Source organism: Sturnus vulgaris, chromosome 1 (genome assembly GCF_052056855.1).
Source record: "Sturnus vulgaris isolate bStuVul1 chromosome 1, bStuVul1.hap1, whole genome shotgun sequence".
Classification (NCBI taxonomy): Eukaryota; Metazoa; Chordata; class Aves; order Passeriformes; family Sturnidae; genus Sturnus; species Sturnus vulgaris.
Window position 1 is genome coordinate 7,197,193 of NC_142243.1, and position 14,532 is coordinate 7,211,724.

The 14,532-nt window shown below is 39.8% G+C and overlaps 1 protein-coding gene across 2 annotated transcripts in view; it reads left to right on the top strand.

The window, feature by feature from the left end:
* Positions 1–14,532, top strand: part of DPP6 (dipeptidyl peptidase like 6) — a 530,216-nt gene that overhangs the window by 112,570 nt on the left and 403,114 nt on the right. The gene's annotated exons all lie outside the window — the stretch shown is intronic.

The following is a 14,532-nucleotide window of genomic DNA, read 5'->3' on the forward strand; positions in this document are numbered from 1 at the left end:
TCTGCATGGTTCTTCTCTTTCATCCTGATGCCTGTGATGCATGGGGATATATCCACATCTGACAGAAGGGAGACTCCACATCTGAGGATCTCTATAGATTTAATCTTGGCTTCTCCTTGCACTTGATTCTGAGTATAGCAGACACTGCCAAACTGGTTTTTCAGTGGTCTGCCAGTGGGATTTTAAGTACTCTGATGCTTGTCTACAGATGGTGCAGTTTTGGAATTGTTATGCAGACACTGTTCTTCTTTTTTATTTTTTTTTTCATAGTAGCTTAATCCTCTGTGAAAGAGGATTTAACTAGAAAACAGTTCTCTTCCTGTGAAAGAAGTTGATTGTGGTATTACCCTGTCCTCTCCATCACCTCTGTGGCTGGGGCCGGCTCTGTTTGGTTTCCTTCTGCATTCACTGATGAGTGACTTCACACACAAGTAAAGCCAGACTATTCTTTAGGGATCTTTGCAATTTTCACCACCCTCAAGTTAATTGGCTTGCACATCCCAGTGTCACAAAAGAGTTAAGGTTGAAAATCAAAGGCATTTGTGCTCTCAAGTCAGAAAAGGAATTGAGGCCAGGTATCCTAGGTAGCGTGAGGTTTTGCAGACATTTAAAATGTATATTTGTTCATATTCTTAAGTGTTTTCAGTGCCTTTATTTATGGCATTTACATATATACTACAGAAGTGATTATACATGCAATTAAGAAACCATACTTGATTTATTTTGATTTTGGCATACTTTAAAATTATTTAATACACATAGAAATGTTTCACAGTGAGTACTGGATAGATTCAATTTGGATTAGACCCCAAGCATATCCCTTGTTTAGTAGCTGTGGTGTTTCTTTTGTAGTGTCTTAAGGCTGGAAATCTCCCCTTACTTAGGCAAATTCTCCCTAAGAAGGTGTCAGAATATGGGGTTATTGGGGGCCACTCAGTCTCAGCCCTGCCTTGTCCTCTGGCCATGCTGCCTCAGTAGCCACATGGAACAGCCTTAAAGGGCTTTTTCTTTGCAGTACTTTAATGTGAGATCAGCATTACAGCCCACTTAGGAGACTGACAGACACAGGGCAGGACTGGTTCAGGATTCCTGATGGAATGTAGACATGTGAGGGGTGGGCATATTGCATCCCAGCTGGTCATCCCAGTTTCCTACTGAAATTTGTGGAGGTGCAGCGAGTGCTCTTAGCAAGGCTTGCACAGAACTTATCACTGTGAAATAGGTGCTGAAATAGATCAAATGACTCCTGACCTACAGTGGTTATTACTTACAAAGGAAGCTTATGTAATGAGCTTAGCTATAAATATTTAAATTGTCGGTGGTTAAAGGTGTGAAATAAAGCTCAGCTGGTACAGTGAGGGTACAGCATGGCCAAAAGCTCTGATGATTAGGAAATGATGAGTTAACTGTGGAATCCATGCTTTGTTTCTAAGGAAAGTTGGGCACAGTGTTGGCTTGAGATCCTTTTCTGTCACTGTTAGATTTTACTTGTGTGACCTTGCAGACAAAATTGAGGATGCAAGTTGGAAATGGGCAATGCATTGGAGATAATGGCTGTGTTCACCTAAATATCACAAAGGAGAAGTTTCACCGTGCAGGAGCAAATCCATAGAAGTGAATTCATGTTCAGGTAGCACAATTCACACTGGCCTATCTGTCCTGTTGCCACAGCTGAGGACAATCTAGAAGGGGAAAATTTATGCTGTTGTGTTGAAATGCAGGATTTTTTCTCACCTGCTGAATAGTTTACTGCATGCTGTTAGTGAAGTTATATGAAGAAGGAAGACTTACCGTGTCGCTATCTGGAAACTCTGAGGCTGGTGCTCAGTATTGATTTAGCCATTGTCCACAGGAGCAGTAAGAATTATGCCTGCTGTGGTTGTTATGCTTTCATCGTAAAGCCTTTATTGAGCAGCCTTGGCCAGTAATACTAATGGATGGAGCACTATCAAGCTCACTGCTCTTGTAGGTCAAATGAAGTCCCAGAATTTAGTAGTTGCTTGGTGTTTCCTTTCTTAGTGATTCTGCTCACAGTTTTCCTGGAGCAAGTTGTAAAAATTAAGTCATGTGAGAACTCTGGTTTTTCAAACGTCGTGGCTTCAAAGACTCTGCACACATGAGGAACCTGGGCTGGCAGTCACCAGAGGCATTAGGAGCTCTCACATGCACTTTTCTCCTAATCCTCAGAAGCAATGTCCATTCTAGCCCTGGAAACAGCTGAAGTAAGGACTTGAGAAGAGTTTCTGGTATCAGCACTGTGTTATCAGCTATTCTATTGTAAATAGTGTTTTTATCAAAGTTTTGGGTGTGTGGGAAAGCTACTTGTGAGTGGTTGCAAACTGCAAACCTAATGGACCAGATAATTGCATAACTGTGTCATCTGGCATTATTAACAAGTTTTTTAAGAGCTTAAATTTTCCTGTGAATCTAATGAAAGCTCTAGGTCAGCAGACACTACATTAGTATAGTTGCCTTTGATTCCATTGGAATCAGATATCAGCATAGCTAGATACCTAATTCCTCTTGTGAACTTCATTGATTTATTTGCACACAGTGGCTTTCTTGCTTTGGAAGTTGTGTTCTCTGCTTTGTCAAAAGTAAGGAAGAACCATTGATAAAGGATGCCCAGAAAGATGGGCTGCTTTTAGCTGAAAAATGTATCCACATGAAGTGAGTGGGTAGATTCAGAGGAATGTAGATGGTATTTCTGGTGATGGCAGGGTCTGTGGACTTGTGCTTAGTTCCTAAGAAAGGATCTTAAGAGTTGTTGGTCCTGAGGGAAGCAAGTAGGCTTCAAATGTGAGTGAAAATTTGAGATAAGAACATCTTAAAAATTAGAGATTTTTAGTGTGCTCATTTCTGTTTTAATCTTCTGAAGAGATTTTCCTATTCCACATAATTTTATTGCTCATCTTACAGAAAGAGTCTGCCTCCTGCAGAGAAGCAACAGGGGTAATGGGGTTATACCATTAATTTTTTAAGGACATATGTCATTAATCTGTTGTCAGAAGCATCTTCCATAAGATTGGAATGTCAGCATTTCAGTGTGATTATTTAAATGGCCACTGGTGAATCAAGGTCCTTCATGACTCTGGTGAGCACTGTGTTCATGTGCACGTGGGAGCTTGTGTGTGCTGTCTGGTACATTCATAAATAGCTCTGGAATTATAGCATTGGCATCCACCTCTGAATAAAATAGCCACAAGCTTTTCCTTCGCTGCAGACAACCTGAATGCAGGCTCTGCTTTAGTCTATGGGTTTCTTCAATCTTGCCTTGTTTCATGTGGAAGTGTTTCCCAAGAGCAAGCATCTGCTGATAATAACATAATTTTTTGATGGTGTGAACTGAGACCTCTGGAATCAGTACAAACAGAAAACAGTTTAAAAAGATGCAAAAATAAGAATACTGAGGAGAAAAAAAAAGGGCTTGGTTTTATTCTATGAAAAGTCACGTATTAGACACGTCCAGAGTTTAAGTTGTTGAGGATTTTATTTTCTCAAGATCAGCTTATTTAAATGTATTTAAGCATCATATGTGAAGAATCATTGTGACTAAGAGCCCTCTAAGAGGCTGGCAAAGGGCAGTCTATCATGATGCTTGTAAATCATAAATTTAATATAAATGTGTATCTAGGACCAGAGAGGTCTGAGACAGGGAAGTAAAAAAAAACCCACATTAATGGCCTTATGTTAAGTCTAACAAATTAAAATTCTCAAATGAAATTATTCTCTGACCTTTTATCACCCTTGGACCATGCTCAAGTGTTTTAGTGAACAACTTAATGGCAAGAGTTCTTTTGCCTTCACTGAGGGTTTCATCCTGCCTGTGTTTGAGACACGCCACAGAAACCTAACAAAGGCATTTGTCTATTCTTGGAAGTCAATGATGAACCTTGTAGTCATTCTCATACTTCTTTCAGTGGAGAAGATCATGCACACAAAGAGAAATAAATCTCCTTTATGTTTTCATAGTCTTATGGCTTCATACTTTAGGATGACCTACTTAGGAAAAAAAAAAGACAGCAAAAGGGAAGTAAAGGACAAAGGAGCACTAACCTAGTGTAGATTCATGAAGAGTTAAAGCTGATCACTTTTGTTTCTGGGGATGTGATTCAACCTGCTTTCTGCTTGGAGCTCCCCATGGCTTGGCTCACAGAGATCTTGTGGAAAGTGAATGTATTAAAGATGTCAAACTTGTGATTAGCAGGCAGCATGACAGACTGGACAGAGGAGAGGCTTCAGAGCTGGAAAGAGACAGTTTTACTCCTAGCTCTGTGATGGTTTTTATGTGCTTATATTAATTCTCTCTGTTTCTTTTCTCACCTCCTACCTCTCCTGCTTCTGAAGACTGGAATCTCTTCAGAGCCAGAATTGGCTTCCACTGTGTATTTATATGTTGCCTGGCACACTCAGATCTCACTTGTGGTTCCTGTATGATGCTGGAATATAAATAATAAAACTCTATTTTCTTTCACTAATTCTAACTGCATCTTTTGATAGTTCTTTAGTTGTGCTCAGTGATTTTACAAGATCACTGAGACATTTCAGGGAGTGCACGCAGTCCTTGCCTACCAGTTCTCCTACAGATGTCAGAACAGAACCCCAGTGGCTGCTGAGCTTGGGATGGAGCATTATCAGAAATAAAGTAGAAGTGATCCCAGATGGCCTTTCAATAGCAACAGGTGCAGTAGTGGTGAAGGTTTTCCTGTAAGTGTGTGGCAGTTTTGCGACCCTGAACTGATAGGTGAAGCAGGCTTTTTAGTCAAGTGTAGAATCTTTCTCTTGCTGGAACAGTACTCACATCACAACACATCTCCATATTCACAAATATCCCAGAGTATGTGACATGGCTATATGAGAACCATCTCACAAAAGCTCTGAATCTTTGCAATTTTGCCACTTCTTGCTTTTTTTGCCAGCTGTGTTTCAGTATAAACAATGCAGTTGCTTCTCTTCCTAGAAGTCCTTAAGAATGAGCTTCTGCTCATGGAGGAGCTGCTCACAGGCTGTCTCACATCCAGGGGCTATTCAAACTTGACAGAGGAAATTCCCTGGCTTCACTGAGGGAATGTTTTGGGGGATCCACCAGATCCACAGAGTTTGGTCTTCAAAACTGACAACCTGAGAGATTCATTCTCAGCATTCAGTTCAGATCTCTTAGAAAGGAAGTTGGGTCTCTACAGCCAGTGGAGAGGGGATACCCTCCTGGAGAGGGATTTCAGAGCATGTAAGCATTAAGGGTGCTTAATTTCATTGTCTGAAGACCCCAAATGCAGATGACAATACTTTTCTAATGATCCCTCTTGTTTGCTTCTTTTCCAAAGAAGCTTCCAAAGAGGTTGAGTGGTGTTTGGTGTGTTTCTATCTGATTTTGCCTATTTCAATACTTTTATAACCAGCTCTGGAAAAATGCTACAATTTTCTTTAAAAATAGGTGGTTTGGTAAGAAAGACACAATTCATAGGCCTTTAAAGGAAGAATGCTATATAATTTTTTTTCTTATCAAGCACTTGAGACTTTCTTAAAGGAGAGCTTTTATAAAATGCACACCTGCAGGACAAATTCTAGCTGGAGCTGGTACCTCATTAGACACTAGAGGATTTAACCATTTCCTTTGCCTAGCTGGAAAAGTTGTTTGTGTTGTTTTTTTGTTTTTTTTTTTTTTTTTTTTGGTTGTTGGGGTGTTTTGAAGGCTTCAGGAGACAGAAATGCAACTGGAGCAATGGTTTGTGCCATACGTGAGCCCACTGACGGCAGGAGGATTATCTGAAGTTTAAATTAGCATATAACCTGACCTCAGCTGTTTAACATTAAGCAGTGTGGACAAATCTATTTCCATTAATCATGGCTATGGTGGTTGTAAAATGCCTGCATTAAGTCACTGTGATGATTTAAGAAAGCAAAAATTGCTGCTCTAATTTAAGACAGTAAGAAATAGGAAAGAAATTTGCAGTAGGGAAATTGCAAAAGTGAGTGGTATCAAAAATTGCTTTCATGCAACTCATTTTGTGCTGCATTAGATTTTTGCATTGCTTTTCTAAATGGAAACCAGTGTTATTCCAGCCTGAAAAGAAAAGTGCCCACTTCTGTTAAGTTTCTGGCCTGCATTGTGGAGCCTTCTGGCAATTATACGAATAGGCCACTGAATTTAGGGATTCCTCTGCCCTTTTGACACATATAGAAGGTTATTGCATTTCCTGTGCATATTTGCTGTTCAAATAGTAGAAAGAAATGTTATTATTGCAGGTGGTCACTTCATTCAAACTCATAACATTTCTCAGCTTGTAATGTCGGAGCCTAGGCAGGGAAGATAAGCAATGAGAGAGTATTTTGAACTTCTCCCTTTTATGGGTCATCAACAGAAGCAGGTTTTGGAAAGATTAAAATGTATTTTGTAGTTGCAATATGCCATATATTTTACCTCATTGTAGTACACTTGTGAAATGACTGGTGGTGCTTTGAAATGTCTGTGGTACTCATTTCTGTCAGAGTCATGAAAGATGTATAGACAAGGGCATCACAGGTAAAATTCAGAGTGCAGGAGAAGAGTGAAATATTGCCCATTTGTATAAATAGAAAAGCTTACTAAAAGACCAAAATACTGCTCATTTAGACACTATGCTGTGGCTGTACTTTCTTTACAAATAAACAAGAAGCCTGGTTCTCTAGATATAAATAATCCCAGGGAGCAACATAATATCTTATCAATGTTCTACTCCTCTAGCCAGTACCTATCTGGGTTTAATTTGCTGCTCTTGGGAGAATTCAGTTCTTCTTTCAGTACATAGAAACAACTGTAAAAAGCCTCATAGTGGACTTTGGATGGGGCCTGAGTTCCAGCTTTAGACTGCTGAGAGTTCAGAAGCCCTGCATGTTTCCAGTCTGGACTGAGGCTCCAAAATTTGCCAGTGCTTTGTGTGTGTGTGTGCATGTTTGTGTACCCCACTCTACGTCCATACAAGTCCTGAGGTTTTGGGGAGCATTTTCAGAGTGAATCTGGAGTGCTGGAAGTCAGCTTCTCTCCCCAGTCATGTCTCAGAGTGGATTAAAGCAAACTGGCAAATTCATCTACAGCAATATGGAGCTCTTGAGGGTAGGATGAGGAGGTATTTTCTGTGCCTTAGAAAGAAAGAATTGCATTTGATCTCCTTTGGACAATGCCTGTTGACCTTCCTTTTCATCTGCCTTGTCCATGCCTGGTCCTCTGTGAACAGGTCACTGTCCCATTGTCACAGGCCAGCTATGGAGATGCACATCTCCATGTGCCTTTGCAGATGCAAGACTCCTGAGCAAAACATTTTGCTTTGCATGGCCAGCCCAGGCTCTCCACTGGTCATTTTGAGGTCATGGATGGTGCACAAGATGCTAGCTATGATCTATTATGCTGGGAGCTTGTCCAGCACAAAGATCAAACTTGCATCATCAAGCTGAGATCAGAAGGGTGCCTGACCTGTGTGCCCCATTAAGAGCTAAGGCAATTAGAAAAATGTTCTCCAGGACTCTGGAATGAGTTTCTGTTCAAAGGACTGAGATAACCTATATTTAAAGAATTTGAGTACACTGCAAAAGGCAGAATGGACTTCTTCTACCTGCACTGAAGCAAGTGAAAGTGGTTTGCTGCCTGGGTTTCTGTGAAACTGATGGCTTCAAGCTGTTGCAATTCTGTTGAGTGGTTAATGATGTAAGGGCACTGAAACCCATGGAGAGGCAGATGCATGAATTCTTTTAAATCTAAATAAACAAACATTGTCATAGCACATTAAGTATTTCCGTTCTGTTTTCGTGAAACTTCCTCCAGAACTGCTCTCCTCAATGCTGTAGACAGAAAACATCTCCGTGATTTAGTCTGATTATTTTAAGAAATGAATGTGGTCCTTTAGACACTTCCTCAGCCCACCAGTAATCCGAGAAACAGGAAAGTGTCTGGGCATAGAAACACATAGAAACTCCTGTCTTCTCATGGTGTGCTGCCCTGCACTGCAGAGCCCTCTGGCCATCCTGTGTGCACACAGCCTGGAAGCAAGAACTTGTGCTTCTTCTTGTACAAGGGAAGTGATAGAGGGATGTTGCCTGCTGTCAGCTACAAAACCTGCTCATCTGCTGCCTAAAGAAACAGACTCCCCAAGAGAGGGAAGGGGACTTTTACTGATACACAGTAAATGAGAATTGCTGTAAGGGATAAGTACAAGTGTCTTCCTCTGCTATGCCCCAAAGCTTGGCAGAACTCTGGAAGGGGTTCATAAGTGGCAGACTCTGATGAGCAGTGTTTGTTTTTTTTTACATACAGCACCATCAATGCATAATGGGAATCAGGCAATCACGTACTCAAAGCTTGACTGCAGTTGTTTTGAAATGGATATTCCAGTGTAGACCATCCTCTTTCAAGACCAAAAAGGTTTAGTGGTGGCTTGTCCCAGTACAGTGGGTGACTTTCCCTCTCTGTATTTCAGGTCAGAGGGAGCAAGAGTGGCACAGGCTTAGGAACTGACAGTCTGGCAGATAGTCTGGCCAGGACTGTGTTTATGTTTGTGCCATAAAGAAGTACAAATGGTAATGAGGCTTAGGAAGCAAAAGAAGTGGTGTGGTGATAAACATGGGGAGAACTTCCTGTGGCATAGGAAGAGGATTATGGGGAAAATCTCTCTGAAGCAAAACATTGTCTTCTAGAGAAAAATGTGGTAGGGCACACTCACTACCTGGGGTAGCATGAAATTCAGGATGAGTTAGTTGCACCTGTTTTTTCTAGGGGTCCTGAATTAAAACAGAGTTGTTAAGTTTTAATTCTGCTTTGTATGTTTCTCACTTTCCCTGAGGAGCAAAAGAAGTTATGAAGTATTGAGAAGTGGTAAAGCTTTTTTCTTAACAGGAAAGAGAATGGTAGAGCTGGAGAAAGCAAGGAGTGAAAGAAGGATTATAACTCTTGACAGGATAAAGGTGAGGATACTGGGTTATGACTGTACTATAAAGCTGTAGCCCTGATCTTGCACAGATTTCCATGCACACTGAACAACATTTCTTACAGAAGTTGACCATATTGTCACATTATTAGGATCTCCCATTTCCAAGGATAAGTATTTTCAACTTCAAGTGCAATACTGCTATCACTGAACTCAGTGGGGAGTTGTGCAGGTGATTTACTGATGCTGGATAGATGTTTGAATAAATGAATTTTCCTGCGAAAATTGGGTAGCAGATTGGAATTCTGGAGTGTGTTCTAGCTTCTTGCTTTCCCTCCCCTCCAGCTGTTAATTATTCTTCCTGGTTTAGATCTTAAGGGAGGAATTATTTATCTTTTGCTATTTGTGTTTCAGTGAAACATTAACCATCTCTTATTAACTGCCTCTGCTAATTATCTCAACAGTAGCAGTATTCCTGCTCATCAGTGAAGCCATAAAGGAGGAATGTGGAGCAGGAGTAATGAAATCACTTTGTTGTCCCCTTTCTCTGCATGTTGCACACAAATAGAGTAAAAGGATGGTAGATTTTAACCCTGCTATGCACAAAATGCAGTGCTCAAGATCTTCTTGTAGGAGGACAGAAGTTTTGAAATGCTTCTGTGCAGAAGTTTGGGGAGTTTTGCACTGTGCACAGTGTTTGCACATCTGTCTGTCTCTCCTGTGTGTATTGACACAAAACAGCCACATGCTCCTTTGAATTAAATATTTCAGCCCAAAGATTCCAATGTTTTAAAAACATTTGTGGGTGGGAAACCAAAGTGGTTTCATGTGATTGTCAGTGCCCCTCATCTGTAATGAGTGCTTACAGGAGTCCGGTGTGATACCAGTTATTGACAGGAGGAAAATTAGAAATGTTACCCAGCATGTTACTGGTGTAATTAAACTGAACAAAATATAAAGTAGGAGTATTTATTGTGCAATAAATAGTAATATTATTTATTGAAAGAGCTGAGGGCCCCTAACACATATCTACTAGAAAAGATTTTGCAATGGCAGACTTAATAAATAGGCCTTTTGCACAGTGCTGTTTGCCACAAAACATAAATTCTCTTTGTTAAATAAGATGACTGAAAGAAAGCAGTTATGGAAATACATGACTGATGAAGAGAAGGTGATATGAGTTATTCTAATGTGACAGGCTGTCTCCCATCTCTAATGCTGACCTTTTCCCAGTGAAATACATTTACAGTGTTACATGTTACTTTTTAATAGTTTCAACTATTCTCGTGTTTGATCTCATAACTCTTAGCTTGAATATATCTTTTAAAGTAACCATGGCCATTTTCTGAGAGACAAGGGAGTTCTGATCATTTTTCATACCTAGACATAACTAGGACAAATGTCTGTCCTTGGAATCCGGATGCTTCCCTATTATTAATCTTCACAGCCCCCTCTGGGATAGGTGGAGGTTGTTATGAACAAAATTTATTCCTGGGGAAATGAAACAATCAGAGAGGCTTGCCCAAAATTTAATCCTGGTCTGACTGAAGTTAATAGGAGACAAATTCTTTGGTAAAATTTGTTGGAGGCACAATTTTCTATGTAGTAAAGATGCATTTCAATAATCACAAGTTCATGTCTGTGCATCCAACAGCCAAATCACTCTGGTCTGTTTGCTGACACTTCTTGTAGGAGTAGGCCAAGCTGGAGCTCTCACCTGTGTGAGATGGAATTATATTTTAAATGAGGCCAAGATGGTTTTCTACCTTCCTTTCCTATTTTTGTCTTTCAAAAAAGTCCTCACAACAGTCCTTTAACTTGTAAAAATTATACTTTTTTTTTTTTTATTTTCCTCATTGGAAATATTTGTCTGGTATTTGTGACTTTGTCATAGGGAAGCAGATAGGTCTTGGGCTAATGTGAATCATGTATAAAGGCGTTTATAAAGGTATTTAAAAGGATACCATTCTCAGTGGAATAATCAGGGCACTGTCTGCAAAGTAATGAAAATTTAAAAATAACTGGTTGAACAATGCAATGTAGAAGTGAATAGGCTGTAGGAAAACCCACATAGTGTCAAGATTGTCTGCCTATTTCTGACACACTTTTTATAAAGAGAGCGAATATTGACATATAGTGGCTCTAACTTCAGATGCTTTAATAAAACAATGTCTTGCTACATAGCCTCAAAGATTACTCCTGTCTCTGTGAAGTGCTTATAGTAGATTTTGCTCTCTTTTTCTGTTGCTGAGAATTGCAATCTAGGGGCCAAATGGCTCTAGGCTATTAGAGTGCTAAGGCCAGAGAAGAAGCACAGTTTGCAGAATGAATTTCTGGCTCTTCACACCTTCATGCAGTCACCTTCATCTCATTGCTTTCCCTCTGTCATCTTTAGCTGGGAAGGAGAGGCTCAAGCATTTATTGGGCAGTGCATACACACTGCAGAAAGATGTTCATGGGGTTGAAATCAATTTTCTTCAAGAACTGGGCCAGATCCTCCTTTCTGAGAGCACAGCCCTGGGCAGTGCCTGCTGTGGATCCTGGGTGCCCTCCACATCAGCAGCAGCTGTGGTTGGGCAGTGCCCTGAGGGAGAGGATGTGGAAAGAGGGTGAGACTCTCCCTCTCACTGCAAAGAACTATTCCTAGTGCTCACCTGTTTGCACCAGGACACTCCTCTAGCTGATTGCAGTACTTTGACTTCAAGGTCTAAGTCCCAGTAATCATCATCTTTTCCCATAGTTTCAGAAAGGCTTAGGACATAACTGTGTGTTCTAGTGGGCACCCAGCAGGGAGGTCAGAGCTGAGGGAAACTAAGGCTTCAAGGCTTCAGAAACTTTGCTGCTCTGAGCTGGGATGGGTAATAGGTTTTGCAGTTGTCAGCTCTGTGCCAAGCCAAACTAGTTTGGTTCAACTTAAATGATATATTTTAATTTAATTTTTTTTCCATTCTTCATCCAAATTTCAAAATCACTTTATTTTGGGATATAAATTGGTGTTATATTCAGGCTGAAAGTGGTTGATTTATATCTTTTAACTTTAAGCAATAAATCCCCCTCCATCAATGTCTTTGAACAGGGAATTTTCTTTTAAACTAGCTCTTTTACCACCAGCAGTTTTAACTTGGATGGGTCAGCATTTTCCAAAAGTATCATGAAATAGTTCCTGGCCAGCTCTCTTGAGTACCTGATAAGACTCAGATTAAAAAACTGGAATTGGACAAACTTTACAAATGAGAGCTCATTTCAGTCACTATGCTTTCACATATAAAATGATTTCGTACATTTCAAAAGAAACATCATTATCATATTTTTTTCATGTTTTTATATCCTCACAAGCAAATAACTTTTTTTTTAATTATAGAAAGGATTTTTTACATAATAGGAGAATCCTAAATTATGTTTGACACAGGCTCTTCATTTAGGTTGCTGTGGCTTTTTTGAAACATCTATTGTATTTTGGTATTGCTTTGTGTTTTACTGACTATTCAATAGATTTCCCACAGAGACCAGTTCTGTGTGTTTCCTGTAGTGAAGACTATTCAAAGAGCCTATAATCCCGTAATAGTTTATAGCAAAATCAATTTGATATGCCTTGAAAAATACTCGCTTGTATTACAGTCAAAGGAAATGTGAGTGTAGAGCTGAGAATTTATACTTGTAATGAATTTCTTGAAGCTGGAAATTCATGTGCTTGTGTAATTGAGAGCCTTCTTTATGTTTGACTTAATTTTTCCTTTTCCCAGCTCTTTTTAAGGAGAATCCCACTTTATCACTGCAGTTAGTTAGGAAGGTTTTTAGGATTTTAAACCTCTATTTCAGAAGAAGCTCTCCTGTTCAGCAGTATTTTGTGCTAATTTAGCTCCAAATGTTCCGAGTGCCTCCATGGAAGTAATTGGGTGAATTATTGTGGCGTAGTTCTGTGTACAGTACCTGCCTGGCAGCACATCTCTGAGTTAATATTTAAGAACTACTGCAGCACCCTCAAGTGGTGATGATGATCTGTATTTACAGTTGATTTTTTCCCAAATGTTTATTTCTAGGTTTATGGATAATTTCAGTGTTTTGGGCTGGCCTGCTCAGGTATTGTCAGTCCCTGCAGTCCTTACTCAGGTAAAGTGCCCACTAAATACAATTAATCACACTGCAAACTGAACAGCAGTCTCAGGGAAGTATTCCTTGGATTGTCAAATGATTTTATGGAGGGCATAAAGCATTCTCTGTGCCTGCAGTAACTCTGGCTTTTGGCTAGAATAAATAACCTGAGAACCCTATAGAAAGGGAAATCAGCACGTTGGGGTTTTCCTCCAGTCTGTAGTGCAAACATGGAACAACTGTGGCATAACAAACACAATATCTTGAGCACACACACTGACCCCAGTGACATCGATAGCAATGACTTAGGAAGAATGAATGTTATTTCTTAAGGATTTTTTACTATCTTTGTGGTTTAGTTCTTTTTCCATTAGCTGCCTATTTTAAATATGCAGCTGGGCACCAGATCATATGAACAGCCCTGGTTTGGGGTTTTGTTGCTTCCAAAATTAGCAAGTGGCACCTCTCCTGATGTTTCATCTCCTTCTAATTCTGCTGAGCCTTCCCAGTAACAAGAGTCATTACCCTGTAGAACAAAAAGCCATAGGATAAAGAATGTGCAGCCTCCTGCCCCCAGGACAGACCTACATGAACAAATCCCTCAGCTCCACTGCTCTCATCCCTAAAACACTGACGAGAAGTTTCATCAGAAATTTACTGTAAGTCTTAATGGGTGTTGTCTCTACTTTAAGGGCCTTAAGTGAAAACAGATATCAAAATGCCTACTCTCTTGTCACTTAAAACAATGTGTACTGGACACAGTGCAGAGAGTGAGAGGAGTGGAAGTGCTTCCTCACCTCCAGAGCTGCTTTGTGCCCTGTGTGCTAATGCTGTGGGTTAGCAGAATGGCACAGCTGCTTATTTACCACTGCAACTCCTACCATGTCTGGCATCTTTTCTGTATCAAACTCAGAGAACAGGCTTGAAAAACACTATAAAAAACACAGTTTTATTTCTAGAGGATAGAAGGCAGTCCAGACTCTTATTTATAATATTGTATTGATCCAAATTAATTTTCTTCAGATTATTATTAATATTTAATTTCAATTTCTTTTTCTGTTTGCCCTCTCTCAGCTATTTGACATAGAAAATAAAAATCACTAGAATTGTAAGCTTTGTCCTCCTGTCTTTTTTTTTAACCTCTCTTTTGAAAAAAAGATTAATTTTAAATGTGCCATCTAGGTTGCCATCTATATAAGAGACTGCATTGTGTTCAGAAGAGAAGCATGTCAGTAGAGGGCAGGGTCCAACAGTAGTGAGTTTCCAAAGGGATCTGATAAAGAAATGACAACTATTTTCTAGTATGAACTATATAATAGACAGAAACTTTGTGTGATGGAGCATATTTAATTTAAAGTCAGTGCTCTGATCTTAAAGGCCTGCTGTCAGCTTAAAAATCAGAGTGTGATCTTTTTATTGTATTTTTTTTTCTATAGAAAAGCACTACTGGTAGCAAAAAAAAAGAGAGAGAGATTACTTTGTAAACTTGCCTTAGGCTGCTCCTAAAATAAGCAGAAGGGTGCAGTCAGGCTTCTCCCACCAT